At 38.2% G+C, this 27,473-nt stretch overlaps 1 long non-coding RNA gene across 1 annotated transcript in view; it reads right to left on the reverse strand.

Moving 5' to 3' along the window:
* Positions 1–25,823, reverse strand: part of LOC141381079 (uncharacterized) — a 42,880-nt gene extending 17,057 nt beyond the window's left edge. The window contains exon 1 of the long non-coding RNA XR_015480311.1: positions 25,660–25,823. This is a non-coding gene — a long non-coding RNA (uncharacterized LOC141381079). The remainder of the gene's footprint in view (positions 1–25,659) is intronic.
* Between the last annotated feature and the right edge of the window lie 1,650 nt (positions 25,824–27,473).

Genomic DNA, 27,473 nt, shown 5'->3' on the forward strand with positions numbered 1-27,473 from the left:
TAATGTCACCTTAGAAACCATTTATAAGAAGCAACCAAACAACAGGAAGTGATCAACTACCCAAAAAGTCCTAGCAACTAATCAAAAGACTCTAGCAATTCTTATCGCCCTAGCAACCATTTAGAAAGTCAGAACTACCAGGCTCCAGCCACCCTTTAAATCACCCTTGAACCACTTAGAAGACCCTAGCAACACTAAAAATTCCATAGAAACCACTCAGAAACCCCTAGCAACAACTTATATCACCCCAGCAACTATTTTGTAAACCTGTTATATAAACCTAGCAACTACCAATGACACCCTAGAAACAATTTATAAGAGCCAACCTAACAACAGAACATGAGGAACTACTCAGAAGATCCTAGCAACCAATCAGAAGACTCTAGCACCACTCAAAAGGTCTGAACCATCAATAAGCAGGCTCTAGCTACCACTAAAATCATGCTAGCACCACTCAGAAGACCCTAGCAACTACTAATACCACCCTAGAACCACTGAAAACACCCTAGCAACATTATCAAACCCATAGAAACTAATCAAAAATCTTTAGCAACCACTTAAATCATCACATCAACTATTTTGAAAACCCTAGCAACCACTAATGACACCCTAGAAAACTTTTATAAGAACCAACCAAACAAATGGAAGTGACCAACTACTTAAAAGATCCTAGCAACCAATCAAAAGACTCTAGCAACCACTAGTATCATCCTAGCAACTACTCAGAAGTTCAAAACAACCAATCAGCAGGCTTTAGCAACCACTAAAATCACCCTAGCACCACTCAGAAAACCCTAGCAACCACTAATACCACCCTAGCAACTACTTAGAAGGTCAGAACAACCACTCAGCAGGCTCTAGCAACCACTAAAATTACACTAGAACACACCATAGCAAAAATGTCAACCCCATACAAACCACTCAGAAGTCATTAGCAACCTCTTATATTACCCAAAAACTATTTTGAAAACCTTAACAACCACTAATGACACCCTAGATACCTTTCATTAGAACCAACCTAACAACAGGACAACCTAACAATCAGAAGACTCTAGCAACCACTAATATCACCCTAGCAACCACTCAGATTTTCAAAACAATCAATAAGCAGGCTCTAGCAACCACTAATACCACCCTAGAACCACCCAGAACACCTTAGCAACCCCATAGAAACTACTCAGTAGTCCCTTGGAATCACTTATATTGCCCTAGCAACTATTTTGAAAACCTTAACAACCACTAATGACACCTTAGATACCTTTCATAAGAACCAACCAAACAATAGGATAACCCAGCAATCAGAAAACTCTAGCAACCACTAAAATCACCCTAGCAACCACTCAGAAGTTCAATACAACCAATAAGCAGGCTCAAGCAACCACTAATACCACCCTAAAACTAGAACGACTAATATCACCTCAAGCAATCAACAGAACCTAGCACCACTAAGAAGGCCTTAGCAACCCCTCGGAAACCCCTAAGATCACTATTCAAGGCTTCTTTAGAGACAATGGCTCTGTCTAAATTTGCATACTTCCTAGTATGTAGTATGTAAAGACCGTATGCAAGCTGAGTGCTAGATCTGAATATATCGTATTGTCATAGGCTGAATGGAGTATACACTAACCTGAGCATTATTCAGCCGCAAGATGGCGCCAAACAGTCAAAAACAGTGTATAAAAGCCTATAAACGTGATCAACAGTAAACTGACTGATTATCCCTCTTCACTACAGAGAAACCAGCAACAATCAAGAATGCATGATTATATGCTGCCTTGGCTGTGCAATCAATCAATGTGATCATAATGGAAGTCAATGGGGCAAAAACAGGAAATATTCAAAGCATTTTCCCAAAATATGTGTCAAAACAAGATTTGTCACCAAAAATCATCCTATTTGTGGTTTAAATAACTCTTAAAATCCCCCAGAGCAGATGAAAACAACCCAACAGCACACACACGTCACAGTGTTTTCCTCTGGACAGACTGACTGGGTGATGTGAAAGCTCTCTGCACCTGTATCCATGTGTGATGGGCTCCTGATCATTCATATATGCTCAGCGCTGTGAGAAACGGGCCTGAGAATCAGATGCTCTGCTCTCTGGATCAGCGTGACCTCAGAAATGAAGACGAGAGTCACAAGGCCGCGGCCGCCCGAGGGCAGAGACGTTTACGAGAGCGCAGAGACACACAGAAAGAGCCTTTTGTCGTCTGAATTCTTCCGCATCATTTTCTGCATTTCATCAGCTGTGAGTCAAACTCACCCACAAATCTCATTCCTGCCCGCTCTGTGTTTATCACATCACTCACACACACACAACTGCTCAAATACTGATAAAAACACACACACACACACACTCATAAATACACACACAAGAACTCAAAAATGCTCAAACACTGATAAACACGCACACACATTCTTAAACACACATACTGATAAACACACACTCATAAACATGCACAAACACACACAAACACTGATAAACACACATATTCTCATAAACACACACACAAGCACACACACTTTCTCGTTAACACTTAGGAACAAACACTGATACACACTGACACACAAGTAATCAAAACCGCACAAATGCTCATAAACACACACAGACACACACTTATAAACAGAAACACACACACACACACACACACAAATGCAGATAAATATACACACTCATAAATGCACACAAATACCAATAAACACTCACATTTTCATAAACACACACACACGAGTACTAATAAACAAACACATACACTCAATGCACAAATGCTCATAACTAAACACACACACACTGATAAACACACACATTCTCATAAACACACACACACATTCTCAAACACACACACACACACACACACACACACACACACACATTCTCAAACACACACACACACACACACACACACACACACACACACACATATACTGATAAACACACACTTGCACAAACATGCACAAATACACACACACACTGATAAACACACACATTCTCAAACACACACACACACACACACACACACACACACACACTGATAAACACACACTTGCACAAACATGCACAAATACACACACACACTGATAAACACACACATTCTCATAAACACACACACAAATACTAATAAACATACACACACACACATATACTGATAAACACACACTTAGACAAACATGCACAAACACACACACTGATAAACACACATTCTCATAAACACACACACTCACACACATTCTTAAACACACACATATACTGACAAAAACACACACTTAGACAAACATGCACAAACACACTGATAAACACACACATTCTCATAAACACACACACACACACACACAAATACTAATAAACACACACACGCACACACATTCTCAAACAAACACATATACTGATAAACACACACATTCTTACAAACACACACTTGCACAAACACACTGATAAACACACATTCTCATAAACATTCAGAAACTCACACAAATACAGATACACACACAAACACACAAGTACTCAAAACCGCACAAATGCTCATAAACACACATATAAACACTCAAAAGAACAGACACACACTTTTAAACAGACACAACCACTCAAACACTCAGATGCTCAAACACAGGCATACACTCATAAACACACACACACATTTTCATAAACACACATAAACACAAATGCTCATAAACACACACATACACACTCATAAACGGACACAGACACACAACTATAAACACACACACACACACACAAACTCAAGCACTCAGATGCTGAAACACAGGCATACACAAACACTGATTAACACACATTCTCAAACACACACATATATTCTTATAAACACACACACACACTAATAAACCCACTCTCATAAACACACACACAAATACTGACAAACACGCAGACACACACACTCTCATAAACACACACATTCTCATAAACACACACACACTAATAAACACAAACTCAATGCACAAATGCTCATAAAAACAAACACACACAAAACACACATTACACACACACACATTCTTATAAACGCACAATCATAAACATGCACAAAAACTGATAAAAAAACACACACACAATATACTTATAAACATTACACACACACACAAACACTGATAAACATAGACACATACACACACACTCAAACTTGCACATATATGCAAACACACACAGAGATTCTCATGAACACACTCCACACTTGTAAACTGAAGGCTTGATCATAATTGAGAGTAGCAGATATATTTGAGTCTAAATGAAATAATCTCATCATTTATTCAAACATATTTGCAGCTCTACTCATAACCCTGTGTGCCTCTCTTAAAGGGACAGTTCACCCAAACATGAAACCTGCAAACCAGTAACCAATAGCCGCATTTCCACTATCGGGCCAGTGCGAGCCAGGGCTTTAATCGGGCCGGGCCGGGGCCAATAGCCCGGGAGGTTGAGAAATGAGGCTGAAGTCATGTCGCGTTTCCACTGTCGGGCTAGTAGCTCACAGCGCATCACGCAAACACCGCCCACAGAACGTCCTCGAATCAAACGTCACACAACCCGCCCACTTCAGCGAGAATCAGGCAGATAAAGCAGACCCTAGAATCATCACGAAACGAAACCGTTAAAATGAAGACAACCGAAACAAACAAACGACACGTTACTGTACAGCAGTACATGAAATGTCTATACGCACAGACCTGTGTATTTCCATTCATGACATTTGTTTACTCGATGACCGACTGTTGGCATTGTGCATCGAGTGCTCTCGCCACTAACGGAGAGCGCACACATTCATAATATAAAGCCACAGAAATTCTCCTTTATAACTCGATATGGCATGTATTTTATAACATCCTCGTTTTGAGACGTCGTGTTCAGTGTTTCAGCACAAGAGCGAGTAGCCTAATAAAATATAGCCATATTTGTTGTGCTCAGCAGCTATTCACTAAAGCTCTACATTTAAAGTTTCATTTATAAATTTAACCACGTCATATTAAAACATGAACAGTTGTTTGAGGATAGAGAACACATTTTGTGTTTGGGCTTGTCCCCGAAGCGTTTAAAGCAGCGAGCGTTGCGCAGGACTGAGTGACAGAAAAAAAGGTATAGGCTAGATTCTGCTTTCACTCACCCAAATAATGCTCTGCTTGCGTGATTTGATTAATATCATCGTATCCAAATACTTTATAAATATTTACTTATATAAATATTTACTTTATATAAATATTTCAAACCTGGTGTTTATTGTTTTTAGAAAATATCTAAAATCTTTTTTTTCAGACAGGTCCTTGTAAAATGAAAGTTAGGCTATATGTGGCTTTAAAATGGTTTGATTTATGTATTGTATTTAGGCTACCTACATTGTTCTAGCTAGCTTTTGTTTATTTTATATTGGTTTTTTTTATTTAATGTGATTTTATTATATCTGATATTTGTAATTCTTTAAATGAAATTTTAATATAGCTCAGGCTATTTTATCAAGATATGACACTATATTGTTTAAAGTCTACGAAAGTGGGCACGTAATTTGTTAAGTTTTATGTCTTTCTGTTGTATTTATATTGTGTATATTCTCCAAAAGAAATAAAGAAAAAAGCCGCACGCGGCATAACAGAGTTGTGAAGGAGCGCTCTAGCCCGGTCTCACACACATTCAGGCATCTAAACATGCACAAACAAACATTTTAAACTTGACAAAAACTCTGGAAAACCTTTATTGTCTGCTGTGTGTTTAATATGGTGTAAAGATTACTATGCGTTATTGAAACACAAAGGAGGACGCAGCAAAGAAAGTCACTATAAATTAAAACTACTTTATTATTTTATGCAGCAACCTTACATTTAAAAAGGAAACATAAGGGTGATCATACGCAAAAAGACCCCAGACTATAAGGCTAGATGTTTTCTTTCCCTGATTTCTTTATTTGTTTGGTGCATGTACTCGTGTGCGATCGGAAAACTGCCCGCCTCTCCTTTCACTTCGCCCCGAAGCCCCAGCTGGCCCTCCTTGGCCCAAGGTATTCAGCGGGCTGAAAAAGGCCGGCCGCTGGCCCCAAGAAAGCCCCGCTTTGGCCCGATTAGGCCCCGGAAGTGACAGTGGAAACCCCACTGGCCTTGGCTCGCTCGCTTTAGGCGCGATAGTGGAAACGCGGCTATTGACTTCCACAGGAGGATAAGGCTGGTCTATACTCCTGCGTGGAGTGACCGGTGTGACCCACAGCACCTGCCCTGTGTGTAGTCCAGCATTTATTCTTCAGCGTGCTGTTTGTGTTGCTCTGCAATACACTTCAGAAACACTAGGTGGCAGTCGGTGTTTGTGTTCCTCTGTGTCGAGTGTCTTCGCTGGTGTTTTGTTTTTTCTAAACACTTCCTTACTGTACAAGTAGCTCAGACTCACAAATTTTGTGGTGGGAACCGGCGGACGTGCAACAACTATAATCATAAGGTAAACACCAAACAACCGTCTCCATCTGGAGCTCCTTCACGGGACTCCACACTTGTAAACACTCGCTCCATTGGATTTGCGTGGTTCTCGGTCTCATCCACACTAGTCACAACTACCAAGCCGACCAATCACAGAGCTTGCATTTTTTTGAGGGTTGCGCATCAACATCAGCCACGGTGAGGGCTATGCGTCCATGAGCAGGCTCCCCCCCGGCTCCACAGCTTTTTGGTACAGTCCGCCTTGCGCACCAAACCCAAGGCACAACCATCACCATACCTGCTCTGCACCTTTCAGTTTGCGTAAACCTCACCTTCCCCTCCACTCTTCACTTGCTCGCTCTTCTCCCTGCCTCACCCGTCCTCCCCCTAGTCTTTAGTTTGAGCTGACCCCCTGGGAAAATCTCCCGGATTTTACGATGCAAGTGTTGGCAGGTATGGCGCAGGCTGCTCCAGGAGCACACACGTACGCTTGACACATAAGTATCAAACTATCTTCTTTGGTGTTTAACGGGAGAAATAAACTCTGGGACCACTTTTAGATTAGTAAACAGGTGGTACATTTGCCGTTTTGGTTTGCATGATCCCTTGAACTCCATTTCACAGACTCTGCAGATGTTTACAGATGCTTTATTCTTGTCTGAATGCGACACAGATGCGTGTCAGTGCGGACTGCTGGACTCTTAAATCAATCAGACTTCACTTTAAATGAATTTAAAAGGTTTGATAAAAGCTGACGGGGATGTGTTTGATGCTCCAGATCTGCAGGAGTATCTCTCTCTTTAATCGCATCTCTCAAATATCAGTCATTTTGCTCAACGTTTTGTTCAACATGCTATGAGGTGATTGTTTTATCGTTAAATAGTTTTCATCCAGGGACGACACAGTGCCTCAACAACACACGGTATTTCAATGAGAACAGTTTAACAATAAAACAATCACCAAACGGCAAGAAGGTTGCTGGTTCGAGCCTCGGCTGGGTCAGTAGGTGTTTCTGTGGAGTTTGCATGTTCTCCCTGCGTTTGAGTGGGTTTCCTCCGGGTGCTCCGGTTTACCCCACAGTCCAAACACATGTACAGATGAATTAGGTAGGCTAAAATTGTCCAAAGTGTAAGAGTGTGTATGGATGTTTCCCAATGATGGGTTGCAGCTGGAAGGGCATCCGCTATGTAAAACATGTGCTGGATAAGTTGGTGGTTCATTCAGCTGTGGCGACCCCGGGACTAATAATAAAGGGACTAAGCCGACAAGAAAATTAATGAACAATCATTTCAATCATTCAGTTTCCTTTAACTCAGTCCCATATTTATCAGAGGTTTCCACAATGGAATGAACTGCCAACTATTCCAGTATATGTTTTACGCAGCGGATGTCCTTCCGAAAATAAATCATACCAAAATAACACCCAGCCTCCTACTCAATATTCAGATTCAGCGAAAAATTGAATATCATAGCAAATAAACCCCACCCCTTACTCAATATTCAGCTGCAACCCAGTACTGGGAAACACCCATACACACTCATACTCTACAGCCAATTTAGTTGATCTATTCCCCTATAGCACATGTGTTTGGACTGTGGGGGAACCAGAGCACCCGGAGGAAACCCACACCAACATGGGGAGAGCATGCAAACTCCACACAGAAACACCAACTAACCCAGCCGAGACTTGAACCAGCGCACAGCCTGATTTTGCCAAGTGTTAGCTGCCCTGAGACCAGCATTTTTTATGATGACCTGGGGACAACAACTCCATCAGCCAATCAAATGTTTAATCGTGTTTGACAGCTATAGGCACACTATTAAAACAACAATTCAATGTGTTATCCAGTTTTAATCTGAGCCAGAAAGTACATTAGAGCACAACGTTAGACTTGTGTGGACGGCTAATTAGGCTAACTTGTCGATGCTAATTAAAGCTAATGTTTGCTAAGCTGGAAAATAGACCAAATCCATAAACAAATATTAATTTTGCAAACATTCTGTAACTTAAATTGATAGGAGAAAAGTCTTTTCCAGGGACGGAGTGGGACTCCTTTTCAGCTCTGGAGTTTCAAGACCGGCCCACCTCAGTTCACCACTGACTATATTAAAATAATATAATTTCCAATTCAGTTTCTAATGACACTACCACGTCTTTTTTAAGGACACAGCTGCTTTAGAACTTCAAATGTTTGTCATAAATATGGGAACATTAATTCTGTATAGATATCCAGTCCTTTGTAATGGTCGTAACACAAAAAAATAAAATATGTACCTATACATAAGTAACTCAAACAGTAATATATGTCTTAACACTAAAAATGAAAAAAATAAAATAAAATAAATGTAATATTTGACTCTGGTGAGGTTTGAACTCGGGTCAACATCAATGATGCTGTGGGGTTGATGTGTCAATAAAGAATAAGTATTGCACTGTCATCTGCCGCTATTGATGTCTACTCTTTTTTTTTCCTTCCCTTTTTATATTTCTGATCAAGTTATGTCAGATTCATTAATGTAGTGAATCATCTGATTTTCATTGAGCAAGTGTAAAATTAATTAAAATTAATTAATATTTACTAAGGTGCCACTGTTTGGGGTGGAATGAGTTACATCATCATTAACCTGCGGGCTGCATTTTGCTCACGGAGCTGCGAGAAAATAAATCTAAAAAGCGAAGCTGCGGCGAAATAATGAATAAAAATAGTGAGGCTATGGTCAAATAAACAAATAGATGAAAACAAGATGCGACAGCTGAGAGTGCAAGCAGCTAGGGACATTGGCCCTCGCGGCCAAAAAACGGACCGGCCCACCTGGAATTCTCCCGGTCCTTGTGATTAGCCAATCCGGGCCTGGTCTTCTTTTTCACTTGTCCTCTTCACTGGTAAAAATGCAGGTGTGTGTGTGTGTGCGTTTTTTGCAGGCTTTGCAGAGGGACACATAATGATGACATCATGACATTTGATTGGCTGATGGAGTTGTTGTCTCCGGGTCATCATAAAGAAATGTTGGTCTCAGGGCAGCTAGCACTTGACAAATTTAGGATGTGCTTAAAGCAGGAACCTTCTTGCTGTGAGTTGACAGGCGCTACCCACTGCGCCACCGTGCTGCCTGATACAGTTTACTATATTAATATATATTTCATCATTCCAGTTTAAGGGAAACTAATGGCAAATGCTTGGAATGTACCTGTAACTCTGGAGTCTCATACAGAACAACATCAAATAACATGATGTGTGCTCTTAATCATCGCTACAAGCAATGCACACTACCTGACTAAAGTCTTGTGGTGGATCTCAGGTGTAAGAGCAACAAATAACTGGACTTCTAGTTGATCATGTGGAAAAGTGTCAGACGATTTTCCCCTGATGGATCATCTGTTGATCTGCATCTCAATCATCACCAATACTGCAGAAGACCTACTGGAACCAGCATGGACCAGGATTCTCATAGAAATCAGTCAAGTTTGGTGAAGGAGAAATCATGGTTTGAGCGAGAGTGAATGATCAACATTAACAAACCACAGGAGAGGGACAATTCTCCAGCAGGATAGCGCTCCTTCTCATACTTCAGCCTCCACATCAAAACTCCTGAAAGCAAAGAAGCTCAAGCTGCTCCAGGATTGGCCAGTCCAGTCACCAGACATCAACATTATTGAGCTGATGAAGGATGAGGCGTTGCAGACAACCCAAAGAGTCTTGATGAACTCTGGGAGTCCTGCTGAACGCTTTCTTTGCCGTTCCAGATGACTTTATTAATCAGGGATTTGAGTCATGTCAGAGATGTATGGATGCAGTCCTCCAAGCTCATGATGGAGTCAGACACAATATTCATTCTGTCTCCACTGCAGCAGGACTTTATATTCTATACTGGACATCCAGTGATGAGACTTTAGTCTAAGCAGAGTCAGACCGCACTGTCCTAATCAAATCAGTCAACATCAAGACTTGATCAGATTTATTGAGCTCAAATAAGCCTCATCCTTTCATATAAGACACTTCTGATACTGAATGATCAACTAGAAGTCACATTATTATTTGATGTTCATAAAACTTGAATAGGCTGCAAGGCTTTTGTCAGGGAGTGTAGATGATTTAACAAGCAAGCACACGTAAAGTAAGATAACTTCAGCTGCTGTGTGTGTATACTTGCTTATGTTTTCCAGATTTTCTTGAACAAAACAGCCAAATTCTCCAAAACATCTCCAGAAAAGTAGCGTAAACTGAATTAATTGCAGACAATATTAATAAAGCTGATTATAAATCTCTTAAAGGAACAGCAGCATTAAGAATAGCTTGTTTATGGGGTCAGAAAGAGGGTAGAAGGCATCGTAAAACACTCGATTAGAGCCAATAAAATGCTTGACTAATGAAATAAATCGATCTCAGGGACAGAAGGTTAAATATTTGCAGGATATCAGCGGTATAAAACCCTCTTTCTGCTCTGTGGGATGGTTTGTGTGTGTTATTTTTCATGCCGTTATGAATTGCAGCGCTCGGATCTGACAAAGCTACTTTCAATGTATAATAATTGCAACTCAAGTGTTTCACAGCAAATCACATTAAAAGCCCTGATGAGCTTATTTATTGTGCTCATGATAATGGCCATCACATGATGAGTGTGTGTGTGTGTGTGTGTGTGTGTGTGTGTGTGTGTGTGTGTGTGTGTGAATAATGGATGTGTTTATGTGGAGTAATGCTCTCCGCTTCACAATCCCAGCAGGACAATTACCAATTAGTGGATGTGAATCAAATACAGGCCATCTGCCTTTAAAGACATCTACACTGAATTAAACACTCTGAGATCAACTTAAAAATATTACATCAGCTTGCCACAACTTAGTAGGTTCAGCTGAATACATATGACTGTAACAAGATGAAGCTATTTTATAAGTTTTATAAGTCAAACACACATGCCATGAGCCAAAATTGCCAGTAATACTGTAAATGTTTTTGCAGCTATTTTCCCACGGTGTACAGTAGATATCAGAGAACAATTTAACATTAAACGAATGCAGTATGTTGCACCTTTAAAGACCCTACACAATACTAACGTTAGTCAATAACATTCTCAAAGTGTTCTCAGCTCACTGTTATCTCAGGATGTACACATACCTGTAGACCAGGTAAGCATCTCTCTCTCTCTCTACAGTGTGTTAATGTGAGAGAAAGAGCAGGCTGCAAACATTACCAGCTGAGCTCATTAATATTCATGACCTATCCAAATATGGTCAATAGGGACCTTCTGATTCTAGGGGCATTTTATTGGGTGATAAATAAGCATATAAAACTGTTTCTGGAGATGTTTTTTTAACTTACCTAAGCCACAAACCTACTATGTAGCTATCAGAGAACATCATTATTAAATCACTGCAGTGTTTGACACCTTTAAAGACCCTACAGAGCTTTCTTTAGCATCACAATACTACTATTAGTCAACATTCTCAGAGTGATCTTAGGATTTACACATACCTGTAAACCAATTACTCATCTTTCTCTTTAGTGTATGTCTGTGTGAAAGAGCAGGCTGCAAGCATTACATATAAACTCATAAATATTCATGACCTATCCGAATATGGTCAATATAGACCTTTTAATTTTAGGAGTATTTTATAGAGTAATAAATGAGCTTACAAAACCAATTTCTGAAGATTTTTTTGAACTTAACTAAACCATAAACTTACTATTTAGACACCCGAGAACAATCAAACTCATTAAACCGATGCAGTATATGACACCTTTAAAGACCCAACAGAGATTCCTTTAGCATCGCAATACTAACATCAGTCAATAACATTCTCAGTTCACTGTGATCTCAGTATTTACACATACCTGTAAACCAGGTAACCATCTCTCTCTCTCTCTCTCTAATGTGTGTGTGTGTGTGTGTGTGTGAGAGAGAGGAAGACAGAGCTGGCTGCAAGAGTCACAGCTGAGCTCATTAATATTCATGACCTATCCAAATATGGTCAATATAGACCTTCTAATTCTAGGAGTATTTTATAGAGTAATAAATGAGCTTACAAAACCATTTCTGAAGATTTTTTTGAACTTACCTAAACCATAAACTTACTATTTAGACACCCGAGAACAATTGAACTCATTAAACCGATGCAGTATATGACACCTTTAAAGACCCAACAGAGATTCCTTTAGCGTCGCAATACTAACATCAGTCAATAACATTCTCAGTTCACTGTGATTTCAGTATTTACACATACCTGTAAACCAGGTAACCATCTCTCTCTCTCTCTCTCTCTCTCTCTCTCTACTGTGTGTGGGGAAAAGAAAGAGCAGGCTACAAGCTGAGCTTATTAATATTCATGACCTATCCAAATATGGTCAATATGGACTTTCTGATTCTAGGTGCATTTTATAGAGTAACAAATGAGCTTACAAAACTCTTTCTGAAGATTGTTTTACTTACCTAAACCACAAACCTACTATGTAGATATCAGAGAAGAATTTAACTTATTAAACCAATGCAATACATGGCACCTTTAAAGACCCTACAGAGATTCCCTTTAGCGTCACAATACTAACATCAGTCAATAACATTCTCAGTTCACTGTGATCTCAGGATTTACACATACCTGTAAACCAGGTAACCATCTCTCTCTCTAATGTGTGTGTGTGTGTGTGTGTGTGTGTGTGTGTGTGTGTGGGGGGGAGAGACAGAGCAGGCTGCAAGAGTCACAGCTGACCTCATTAATATTCATGACTGATCCAAATATGGTCAATATGGACCTTCTGATTTTAGGAGTATTCATTCATTCATTCATTTTCTTTTCAGCTTAGTCCCTTTATTAATCCAGGGTTACCACTGTGGAATGAACCGTCAAAAATTCAGCATGTTTTTACTCAGCGGATGCCCTTCCAGCCGCAACCCGTCTCTGGGAAACATCCACGCACATACACTACAGACAATTTAGCCTACACAATTCACCTGTACCGCATGTCTTTGGACTGTGGGGGAAACCGGAGCACCCGGAGGAAACCCAGAGGAACGCAGGGAGAACATGCAAACTCCACACAGAAACGCCAACTGACCCTGCCGAGGCTCAAACCAGCAACCTTCTTGCTGTGAGGGGACAACACTACCTACTGCGCCTCTGTGTTGCCCTCTAGAAGTATTTTATGGAGTAATAAATGAGCTCATAAAAGCATTTCTGGAGATGTTTTGAAATAATCTAAACCATGAACCTACTATGTAGCTTTCGGAGAACGTCATAATTGAATCACTGAAGTGTTTGACACCTTTAAAGACCCTACAGAGCTTCCTTTAGCGTAACATTACTAATGTTAGTCAACAACATTCTCAGAGTGATCTCAGGATTTACACATACCTGTAAACCAGGTAACCATCCCTCTCTCTCACCCTCCCTCCTCCATTAAACCCTCTGAAACCCGTATCAGCTTCCTTCAGATGTTTCTGCTGCACAATCGGGGTAACTGGACCCCTGGCGGAGGCCGCAGATATGAGTGCGGCACACAATGGCGCATTGATGGCGGTTTCTGCTGCATTCTCCGCAGCTGCAGAGGAATCCGTCCAAGAGTCCGGCGGACGCACAAAAGCCGGATTGATCAGCGGAGACGCGCGCCTGACGCAGCTGCAGCGCTTTATTAGGAGACGCTGGAGCGCGGGGCAGCAGGGGTCACGGCCGCCATTAACCCTCCATAAGACCACCGCATGCTAATGAGCGCCTCATTAATATTCATACATATGCGGGAGAATGTACAGGATTGTCGGGTGACGCAATTCTGTTCACACACAGTAGAAGTCAAAATTATTAATTCATTCTTCTTCAGATATTTCCTAAATTATATTAAACAGATTCAGGAAATTTTCACAGTATTTTCTGTAATATTTTTTCTTCTGGAGAAAGTCTTATTTGTTTTATTTTGGCTAGAATAAAAGCAGTTGTTAATTGTTTTAAACCATTTTAAGGTCAATATTTTTAGCCCGGTTTAGCAATATTTGTTTTGTATTGTCTCCAGAACAAACCACTGTTTTACAATAACTTGCCTAATTACCCTAAATTTACCCTAATTACCCTAGTTAAGCCTTTAAACGTCACTTTAAGCTGTATAGAAGTGTCTTGAAGAATATCTAGTCTAAAATTATTTACTGTCATCATGGCAAAGAGAAAATAAATCAGTTATTAGAGATGAGTTATTAAAACTATTATGATTAGAAATGTGCTGAAAACATCTCTACGTAAACAGAAACAAAGGGGCTAATAATAATTCAGAAGGACTAATAATTCTGACTTCAACTCTATATACAAGCATAATACAAGCTGTGTTGAATGATTTAAGTGTCACAATGAAATTACAAAAAGTAAATTACAGGATTATTTTTCATTATATGTCATTTATTTACATTAATTATAATGCATCATGCCTTAAATAGTGTAAATAAACTGAACAGTTCTGTTTACATCAATTCAGAGAAGCACATTATTAGTATTATATACAAATACAGGAGTCAACATTTTAAGTGAATTAAAAGCCTTTTAGATAATTACACTTTACTTGAATACCTTAAATATTGTAAATAAAATTAAACATTTCTGTATAAATAAATCCAGAGAGGCAGGATATTAGTTTCTGTTGCTGTTACAAGTAGTCAACGTCTGAACCTTTCATCAAAGACGTCCAAAAACTACTGAAAAACACTTAATGTTGTCTTCAAATGACACACTTCACATGTTGCTGCATGATTTAGAAGAGTATTTTTAGTTTTGGACACATTTATCAGGACTATTGATGAAACAATAAATTGAGTGGGAATTTAGTTAATGAAAAATGTAAGATATACACTTAGAGAAGCAGATTGTGTGTGAACACACACTAAACTTATCCGTTAATTAACAAGGATGCATATTTTTTTGTGTTTATTTGTAGTTGTGTATTGCATTATGGGATGTTGATCTCTGCTCTGTCCACTTTTGATGTTAATAATTCAACATAACTTTCCCAGAGATGGGTTGCGGCTGGAAGGGCATCCGCTGCGTAAAAACGTGCTGGATAAGTTGGCGGTTCATTCCGCTGTGGCGACCCCAGATTAATAAAGGGACTAAGCCGACAAGAAAATGAATGAATTCAACATTACAGTTCAACAAAGTGACTTTTATTGAGACTTTAGTGGTCTGAAATAATGAGAATTAATAATATCTAGAGAAATAAGTCTGTAAAATAACAGTAAATGTGATGCAGGGTTTCTGTTAAATAATATACAACACCAACACAGACAATACAGCACTGCACACATGACAAAAAAAGTCCCACAATGCAATTCAAAAGCATACACATTTACAAAAACATGGATCACAAAATACAGAAAACTCTCGACTTTCCTGATCAATCTGTGTTTGCTTTTGTGTTTAATATATGAGAGTGTAGTCTATGTTATCCACTCTAAAAAAATACGGGGTTTTTTTCAACCCAAATCTTAGGTTGAGGCATTTTGGGTAATTTTTGGCGGTTATCAGAGTCTTGGGTAGTTTTAATCCAGCTCTTTGGGTCAAATCAACTCACAGCAGGGGCTGACTGGGATACCACATATTATGTGCTAATTTGCTTAAATGCAATAAAAATAGTGTAGCATAAACGCAGATTCCTCGCCTTTTTAGATGATTAAAATGAGATTTATGCTCATAGCAGCCCTTACTCAGACCTTTCTGAATTAAAAAATGTCTTACTAGCACCGTTTGTACACCTGTAATCAAAGCTGCACATCCCCCACAGTGATGCCGAGTCAAAACAACACAATTGCTGGGTCATCTTTCACAGGCTTTTTTGGATCAAATTAACCTATTTAAGAAAAAATAACCAGTGATTGGGTAGAATACAACCCATTTATGGGGTTAAAAAATAATAACTCAACAGTAGGGTTAAAAACAACCCAATTTGGCTAGTTTTTAGCCCTGTGTTTTTTAGAGTGTATGCTGTGCTTCTATTTTAGGTGTGACTTTAACTTTCTGTCAGGGGTCTGCAGATGAAAAATAGCCATTGTTGGCTTAATTCTGGCACATTTTACAGTAATGTGTATTAATATGCATTGAACCTGTAAACAATTAAACTAAACTCCTGAATTACAGATTATTTTAGCGTATATATGATAGATATATATAAACAAATGGCCAATAAAGTGTCCTGACCCTGATTAGAATTAAAGGAGCTTCAATTATATTGTCTAACCATTGAGCTTTCTATGGGTTTGAAATAGCAAGTCAAGTAATTGACTTTTGAGTAAAATTAAGTTACTTTTCAGACAATGTAATGAGAAAAGTAATGTAAATACAATTTTAATGATGTAGTAATTTCTTTTTTGAAGATGAACTTATTAGTTTTAGTTATTAACTATGCTACAAACTTGTGAATTTTTAGTTGAACGTATACAAATAAAATCACACACTGTAAGCAACATCTGTACATTACAGTGTCCTATATTTTATTATTCAAGTTGTTTTCTTTATTTATTTATGCTTTTTAATTGCATTATGGGACCTTAACTTTTCCTTCAGCAACCTCTGATTTCAAAAATCTTGAAAAAAGTGACTTTAATCAGCTTTTTTAATGAACATATTGACAGATTAATGTTAAAAAGGTAAACTGCCAGCACTTTTTCTGCTATTGTACACATGTATTTCTTTATATATTAATTCTTACACAATATATGACTTCAAACTATTAAAATCATCAACAACAGATACTTTGTTGACTCTTTTCATGCTGAAAGGATTGAAAAAGTCAACAAAATAAAGATCATTTAACGTGATTAATAACCATAAATAAACAAAAAACACTTGTAAATCACAAAATACAGAAGCTAATAAACTGATTTTATCTGAGTGTGGTTACTATAATTAATTAAGAAGTATTATAAATATAAACAAAGCAAATTATGGTTACTTTAAGGTCATTATTTCTGTTACTTGCTTGAAGAAATTTAATGCAGACCTGCAGCACATGCATTTCTCTTCACATTGCAGTGATTTCTGTAAAGCTGAAATATATGACGTAATAAGAGCAGTGTTACAAGGCAAAACTTAATCAAACAATGCTGGGTTATATTAACCCATTGTTGGGTTAAATATGGACAAAATCAATGCATTTCAATTTAAATGATACTTTTTAACTTGCTATAAATTATATTTTAATTATATTTTTCCACAGTGGTTGTGTTTGTCCATATATGACCCAATGCTGGGTTAATTATAAATAACTGCAATTAAATTACGTAACAATTAAATTTTTTTGTTTGTTTTTGCTTTTTTTAGTGTATAAAAATTTTAATTGTCATGTATTTGAAGAGCACTACATAAATCACTGATAATGCAATAAATATTAGTATGCTCTTATATAATATAATAAAGTAATTTATAAATATTCAGCATCAATAGTTGTTGGAGAATAAATCAAGATCCTATAATGCAATTTATAAGCAGAAATAAACAACAAAAAAAAAAAACATGAACCACAATCAGCATAGTGTGTAATTAATTACGCTATTTCTGTTATTAAATTATTTTTCTGCTGTAAAATTAAGATTAGTTTCATTTTGTGTCATTTATTTACAGTAAATTGTACATCCTTAAATACAGTAAATAAATGTAACAGTTCTGTATAAATCAATTCAGACAAAATAGGTGCTCACACTGATCAAGAAATGAACTGAACATGCTTAAAACCATAAATGCAGTGAGATATTAGTCAATATAAACTCAGAGATGCATAATTATAATTTGTCAGTGCTGATTTGTTTTATAATTTGAAAAATTTCACATGCATAAAACATTTCGATGCATAAAATGCTTTAAAAAATTATAATTTTTAAAAAATAAATTCAAAGATCCTGTTTAGAATTAGTTGTTTAATTTCTGTTGTCAACGCATTGGGATTTATATGGGGTTTAAGCAGCAATAAGTCAGGTAATTAGATTACTTATGGAGTAATTAAGTTACTTTTCAGACTAAGTAATTAAAATAAGTAATTTTGCAAGCCATTTACCCAGCGCTGACTGACACAAAGTCACCAACACTGTAAAATAAGTACGCTTCATAAAACTGTGTCCTGTATTTTGTGATTCTTGCTTTTTCTGTTGATGTAAAGTGTGTAAAGTGTCATTTCTGCACATTATTAATAGTGTGCAGTGCTGTATTGTCTGGGTTGGTGTTGTATATTACACTACAGTCTCCTTGTAATAAACTGTAGCACATTTTCTGTTATTTCCACACTTATTTCTCTAGGTATTATTTTTATCCATTATATTATTATTTTAAATGACTAAAATCTCAATAGAAGTCACTTTGTCCACTTCTGATGATGAAGATTCAACTCTACAGTTCAACAGAGCAGAGATCAACATCCCATAATGCAATTCACAACCGCAAATAAACACAAAACACACACAGAAGCTGCTCATTACAGTATCATTTTAGGCTAATGCGTAGTTACTTAATTTAAAAAATTGGGATTGAGTAACTATGTTGGGCGACGCAGTGGCGCAGTAGGTAGTGCTATCGCCTCACAGCAAGAAGGTCGCTGCTTTGAGCCTCGGCTGGGTCAGTTGGAGTTTTTGTGTGGAGTTTGCATGTTCTCCCCGTGTTGGTGTGGGTTTCCTTCGGGTGCTCCGGTTTCCCCCACACTCAAAACACATGTAGGGGAATTGGGTAGGCTAAATTGTCTGTAGTGTATGAGTGTGTCTGGCTGTTTCCCAGAGATGGGTTGCAGCTGGAACAGCAACACACACACACACACACACACACAGGTTTAAGTGTATACTGTGTGATTATGCTGTTATTGCTTATACATATTGTAAGTTTTTCTACATATTACGTTCAGCTTTTGCCATATTTTGCAGAATAATATTGTTTTTTACTAAATAATGTTTTGTATACATTAATATAAACCAAAATAATGCTATAAAAATAACTATTTACAAAGCACTTTGATTTTATTCATAAAAATCCTTGTAATAAACTGATCAGGGGTGTCCACAGCGGAATGAACCGCCAACTTATCCAGCATATGTTTTACCCAGCGGATGCCCTTCCAGCTGCAACCCAGAACTAGGAAACCCCCCAACACACTCATACACTACGGCCAATTTAGTTGATCAGTTCCCCTATAGCGCATGTGTTTGGACTGAAACCGGAGCACCCGGAGGAAACCCACGCCAACACGGGGAGAACATGCAAACTCCACACAGAAATGCCAAGCCGGGACTCAAACCAGTGACCTTGGTTCATTTTGCTGTGGCAGCCTAATCTCACGAGAAAATGTAAGTATTTTACGTTTTGCCAGTTTAGTGGCTAATTTATACGAATTCAGTCATACGAAGTTGTACAATTTTAAAAAGGAGGCGTGGCACCTAACCCCACCCCTAAACCCAACCGTCATTAAGGGGTGAACAAATCGTACTAAATTGTATGAATTAGATTGTACGGATTCATATGAATTAGCCACTAAATCAAAAAGTTACGAATTGTCGTGAGATTGCGTTGGCTGTGGTGACCCCTGATTAATAAAGGGACTCAGCCGAAAGGAAAATGAATGAATGAAATGCAAATGAAAGCCCATTTGAATATTATTTTCCATGTTTGATTTACTGATTGATGCTGAATGATCTCCACAGCTGTTCTCCATCAGTGTGTCCACACCTGAGCATCTGAGTGCAGGTGCACAATATTAAACTTTAATCTTAGTTTATGGAGTGAGATTATGTTCATGAGTTATACTTTAATGAGTTTATGGACTGAATCACTGAACAATTAAACTGCGCACACACTACAGTCATAGGTTTAGAAACAGATTGGGTTATGTTTTAAAAGAAGCCAATTCTGCTCTCCAAGGCTGCATTTATTTGATCAGAAATACTGAAATAAAACTGTTTGACTGTGAAATATTGTTACAAATTAATAAAGTCATTCAAGTTCAATTTATTTTTGTGACTCAAAGCTGGATTTTCATCACCGTTACTGCAGAAATCATAAAGAAATTAAATAATTTATTGCCACAGAAGCACTAATAATTCTAACAATTATCAGTGCAGAAAAGGAAACTGCCATACATTTTACTGTTCATTCATTCATTTTCTTTTGGTCTTAGTCCCTTTATTAATCCGGGATTGACACAGCGGAATGAACCACCAACTTATCCAGCATATGTCTACGCAGTGGATGCCCTTATATAGCTGCACCCCATCACTAGGAAAAACCCATACACTTCCATTTACACACATACATTATAGACAATTTATAGTGCATGTGTTTGGACTGTGGGGGAAACCCACGCCAACATTGGGAGAAAATGCAACCTCCACACAGAAACGCCAACTGACCCAGCCGGGACTCGAATCAGTGACCTTCTTGCTGTGCTACCCACTGCGCCACCCCTATTTGACTGTTAGTTTAATAATTTATATAACTATAAAAAGAATGCTCAAAATAATAATAATAACAAACTTATTTTGTTTAACTAACATCATAAATGTATTTAACATAGTTTATCCTGAAGCCAATACAGTTTTGTTCTCTCATCTCTTGCACTCTGCAATGCTGGGTTGTTGGAACCCAAATTTGGGTAAAATATGGACAAACCCAAAAATTGGGGTTAATAAAATGTACTCATTTTACATTTTTAATTAAAATTATTTAATTATAAATTATATTTCTTATAGACTACTTAGTTAAATTTATTATTTAGCCAACAAATAAATACAGATAATAGGTTTAAAAAGTACATTAGTAAGTTTAGTGTTCAACTAGATGCTAATAAACGTAAGCGCTGCATTTATTTCTGAGAGTAAAAAACAGATCATATGATTTTATATCCATAAAGCTTTATACAAGCAAATAATAATCAGCTTTGTAAAAATAAAACATGAGTGAAAATGTTTACAAGCAATGTTTTTCCCCCAATGTCTGTATATAATAGTTTTAATATCTCATCTCTAATAACTGATTTCTCTTTGTCATGATGACAGTAAATAATAGACTAGATATTCTTCAAGACACTTCTATACAGCTTACAGTGACATGTAAAGGCTTCACTAGGGTAATTAGGGTAACTAGGCAGGTTATATAGCGATGGTTTGTTCTGTAGACAGTCTAAGAAATATTTAGCTTAAAGAGGCTAATAATATTGACCTTAAAATGGCTTATAAAAAATTAAAAACTGCTTTTATTCTAGCCGAAATAAAACAAATCAGGCTTTCTCCAGAAGAACAAATATTATCAGACATACTGTGAACATTTCCTGAATCTGTTCAACATCATTTGGGAAATATTTAAAAAAGAAAAACAAACTCAAAGAGGGGCGAATAATTCTGACTTCAACTGTATATATGTGTGTGTGTGTGTGTATATATATATGTGTGTGTATGTTTCTCCGGCTCTAAGAGTGTGTCAGGTGAGTCTCCCCCACAGGTAAGGAGTGTGAGCATCAGCAGAATCATGAGCTCATGATCGCTCCATCAGTGTGTCTGACCTTTGTGAGCGCGCTCAGTGTCTCCGAGCAGGAATTCCCCACAGCGGACAACAGGACAAAACCTCTCACTGCTACATGATCAATCCTCCACCCACTGCCCGCTGCACTTCCTGTCTCACACACACACACACACACAAGCAGAGCCAGTGCCATCAGGTGTGTGTGTGTGTGTGTCATGGGACATGCGTGTCCTCCTATTGACCTTCTGACCTCACAAACATCTTTCTCTGACATCCCAGAGACCATCTCCAACGGCAACCAGCCACATCATCACTGTCACATGCTGCATGACTGCGCACACACACACACACACACATACACGCACACACACTTTCTCGCTCACACAAACATATTGATTCACATTTATACACACATTTAAACACACAAACACATTTAAATACACACACACACACACACACACAAACACACGCGCACACACACACACACACACACACTTTCTCATACTCACACACACATTAAAAAACACACATGCACATTTAAACACTCAATCAAACAAACACATTTAAGTACATACACACACGCATACTATCACAAAAACACTCACACTTCCACACACACACACTGATTCATTTTCATGCACAAACACACACACATACTATCACGCACTCTCTCACTTAAACACACACACACATAATTCATAATTGATGGCACAAAAACACACTCATAAAATAACAAACACACACTCTAACACTTACACACACACTTACATTTTCATGCACAAACACACACATATCACATAAACACACTCTCTCACCCTTACACACATTGAATTACATTTTCACACACGAACCCACAATCATACAATCACATACACACTCTCTCACACACACACACACACATCCCGATTCACATTTTCATCCACACACTCATACAATCACATACACACACTCACTCTCTACCTCTCTCTCTCTCTCTCTCTCACACACACACACACACACACACACACACACACAATTCACATTTTGATGCAAAATAACACACATATCACATAAACACACTCTCTTACACTTACACACATTGAATCACATTGTCACGCACACACACTCATACCATCACATACACACTCTTCTACACTTACACACACCAACTCACATTTTCACACACAAACACACACTAATTCACATTTTCACAGACAAACACACACTCATACCATCACTTACACACACACGTCGATTCACATTGCATATACACACTCTCTCTCTCTCAAACTTACACATCACAATTCACATTTTCACACACAAACACACTCATACCATCACATAAACACACACACACTAATTCACATTTTTACGCACAAACATACTCATACCATTACATAAACACAAACACACACTAATTCACATTTTCACAGACAAACACACACTCATACCATCACTTACACACACACGTCGATTCACATTGCATATACACACTCTCTCTCTCTCTCTCTCTCTCTCTCTCTCTCAAACTTACACATCACAATTCACATTTTCACACACAAACACACTCATACCATCACATAAACACACACACACTAATTCACATTTTTACGCACAAACATACTCATACCATCACATAAACACAAACACACACTAATTCACATTTTCACAGACAAACACACACTCATACCATCACTTACACACACACGTCGATTCACATTGCATATACACACTCTCTCTCTCTCTCTTAAACTTACACATCACAATTCACATTTTCACACACAAACACACTCATACCATCACATAAACACACACACACACTAATTCACATTTTTACGCACAAACATACTCATACACACTCTTTCACACATTTCCCATTTTCACGCACAAACACACTCATACCATCACAAACACACACAAACACTCATCAAATACAATCTCTCATGCTCACACACACACACACACACACACACACCAATTCACATTTTTACGCACAAACACACTCATACCATCACATAAACACACACACACCAATTCACATTTTTACGCACAAACACACTCATATCATCACATAAACACACACACACACACACACACACCAATTCAGATTTTTACGCACAAACACACTCATACCATCACATAAACACACACACACACACACACACACACCAATTCACATTTTTACGCAGACACTCATGCCATCACATAAACACACACACACACACAAACACCAATTCACATTTTTACGCACAAACACACTCATACCCTCACATAAACACACACAAACACACTTATTCACATTTGCACGTACACACACACACACACACACACACACACACATTATCCTATAAACTGCGCACAACACTAAGCACCAGCAGTTTTAGTTTGCTGAAGCATCAGTTTGTAACAGAATAACTCTGCCTCCTCATGATCTCCTCTTCGCTGCTCATTCAGGCAAAACTGCAGTTTAAAAGCGTTGATAAACAAATCTCCAACTGTGGCACACACACTCTCTTGATCAGAGATGAATTGATAAAATTAATTATGTTTTTGTGTGCGTATTTCTTTATTAAATCACGCAGACGCGCGCAGTTTTATCTCTGCGGTAATGCGGATCATAATAAACTCGTGATTAAAAAACTAATTACACTGTCGCACGAACATGCGCGCATTAACAACGAACACACGAGTTATTTCGATAAATACACAGCTCAGAAATTACATTAAACATTTATAAGATATCAAAAACGGTCAAGAGAAACGAATTTATTTATGTTTTCATAAAGCGCATTTGCGAGTCGCTCAGGAGTATGAACATAATAATGTTTAAAATACACGAAATACTTATACAAATAATACTGTTAATAATAAAAACATTGTTATTTGTATTAAATAGCTTGTGGATATCCAGGAATAATGCGTAATTCTGACCCGACAGATGATCTAAAATAATTTCGTCAGTCTCTTGTTATTTGATGAAGACTACAAATGCATGAAAGGTAAAACGCGTTTTCGTTTTTATTAAATTGGTTTTATTTTTTTTGTTTTAATTGAATTATAATATTATAATTTTACAATAAAATAATTATATTTATTTTTATTACTGACATGCACGCATAATAAACGCGCTATACAAATGCGCATACGCATTACGCACCTGCGCGTTTGGGTTATTTCCATTTAAATAAATTCGCCTACAAAACCCCAAAACAAAAAGTTTAAAAACATTTTAATTTCTGAATTTAAAAAATAAACAAAATCAATCATTTAAAGATTGTAGGCAGGGTTGTATTAACCCAACGCTGGGTCAAATATGGACTCAAAGTTTTTGCATGGCATTTAAATATTTAATCCATCTGCTGAATTTGTCCATATTTGACAATAATACATCCCAGCTATTTTATAGCGCATTTCTGATTTCTTCTTTACCATAAAAACGGAACCCCTTGATAAAGCAGAATGGCATTAAACTGGAAACTAATAATAATGTAAACAATTAACTAATAACATATATAAAACAAAACGATTTACACAAATAGCGCAGGACACATTTCAGCGGTATAAAAGAAGCCTCCCTGTTCTGACAGGCGACGCGACACACATAACAAATCACTCTTCTCAAGCAGCCACATTAAATAACAGAAGAAACAATTAACATGCACGCGCATACTAAACAGCACACATTTACAAATGTCCCTCACTGACAAACACCCCCCAGCTTGATGTTTATGTCCTATAAATGCTCGGAGACCGAGTGTCACTTTCTCCAAAGCGGGGTCTCCTCCTTCCCAAAGCCTCCCTAAGAGCAACAGGGCAAAACTCACATCAAAGTGTGCAGCAGGCCTCAGATCCGCGCGCTTTCCCGTGTACATCCACAGACCCGCGAGAACCGAGACATGTGTGCGTGTACGTTTGAAGGGACACCGAGAAAAAGACGCTCTAAAGAGAGACACACGTCTTTTCTCTTTTCTTTTCTTTTTTTATATACACAGAACTGCTTTTTGTTCCTCATTTTTTCATTTAAGAGGGTAATGGAAGGGGGGTGTTCGTTTGATCACATGATTACAATTCACCTGAGATAAAACAAAGGACGCAAAGAAAGGAGCCGAGCGCCGGAGACCGAGACAGAGAGATGCTCTCATGGTCAGGATCCCCTTATCAGAGTCAACATTCATGGATAATGAAAAAGGCAATGATTTTTGGCTTGGGTGGGGGGGGGGCCGTCGTGAGATGGAAATACAAGAGGTTATTGTTGACCAGAACAGCGCGCGTGTTTGTGTGCGTTTGGCCCGTCGTTTGCCTCTCTTCTCGTCTTTCTATATTTTCTACTAAAGCTGTTTAAACGCGTTAAATGCGCTCTCTGTGTGTGTTTATGCGCGCTGATGCAATTATAACACTAACACACATAGCGCGACACGATGCAGGAGTTCATTCCAGTGCTGCGGGCCTGCGCGCGCAGCATGAACACACCACTGCGAGCAAATCTGCAATATTAATGAATATATATAACTAAAGTGTGCACTTTCTGGTTTATAACTGCAGCACCCCGCATACACCACAGTATAAAGTAATCTACAATATTAATGAATATAATAAACAAGAATGTTCACTTTTAGGTTTAAGAATGCAGGCCTGCGCGTGCAGCATCCCGCGAGCACAACACTAGAAACTAAACTCCAATATTAGTTAATATATTCAATTAAAATGTACACTTTCTGGTTTAAAACTGCAAGTATGCGTGCGCAGCATCCAATATCCCCAACACTAGAAACTAATCTACAATATTTATGAAAGTATTCAACTAAAATGTTCACTTTCTGGTTTAAAACTGCAAGTATACGCGTGCGCAGCATCCGACATACCCAACACTAGAAATTAATCTACAATATTAATGAAAGTATTCAACTAAAATGTTCACTTTTTGGTTTAAAACTGCAGGAATGCGCGCGCAAAATCCTGCGGATAACTTTAAAGACAATTCCGCAATCAGCTAAAACTGAAATGTTCAGTTGATTAATAAATGTAGGCATGCGCAAAATACTCTAAATGCGCACACACATCTATTTAAAACATTAAAACTAAGGCTAAATGTTCACTTTCACCATTTTGGGGAAGATGAAAATTCAGTGTCCCCCTTAAGTGGCCAGCTTTAGGGCTATAGGTGACCCTCCATAAGTAGCATAAAATCGTAGGCTATTCTGGGCACCCTTTGACATCGCCACGCGTTAAACAGAGAATGGAGAGGTTATTGCGCACAGCAGGTGCGCAGAGTCGCGTCCGCTAATGGCGCTGGAGCTGCTGACAGGTCCGCTGGCGCTCTGCGGGGTGGAAGCGCTCGAAACCCCGCACAACCCCTGATTCACCCTGAGGCACAGCCAGGCCAACAACGGGCCAGTGTGATCGGAAAAGAGTTGAAAGAATCTCCGTGACACCAATGAGGAGCCAAAGACCACCTGTGAAATACATCACATGTCAGACAAAAGCATATTAAGCTGATCAAATATTGCGTGTATAACCGCATTACATCACAAAGAAAAACATTAGCTAGCTATGGGTAACTTAATAAGTGTTCTACATTTGCACTGCAGCCATGATTGTGAGCCGAAAAGGTTTGCGCAATAATATTCACCCCCCGAGA

This window comes from Danio rerio, chromosome 3 (assembly GCF_052040795.2).
Source record: "Danio rerio strain M-AB ecotype USA chromosome 3, GRCz13ab, whole genome shotgun sequence".
In the NCBI taxonomy this organism is placed as follows: domain Eukaryota; kingdom Metazoa; phylum Chordata; class Actinopteri; order Cypriniformes; family Danionidae; genus Danio; species Danio rerio.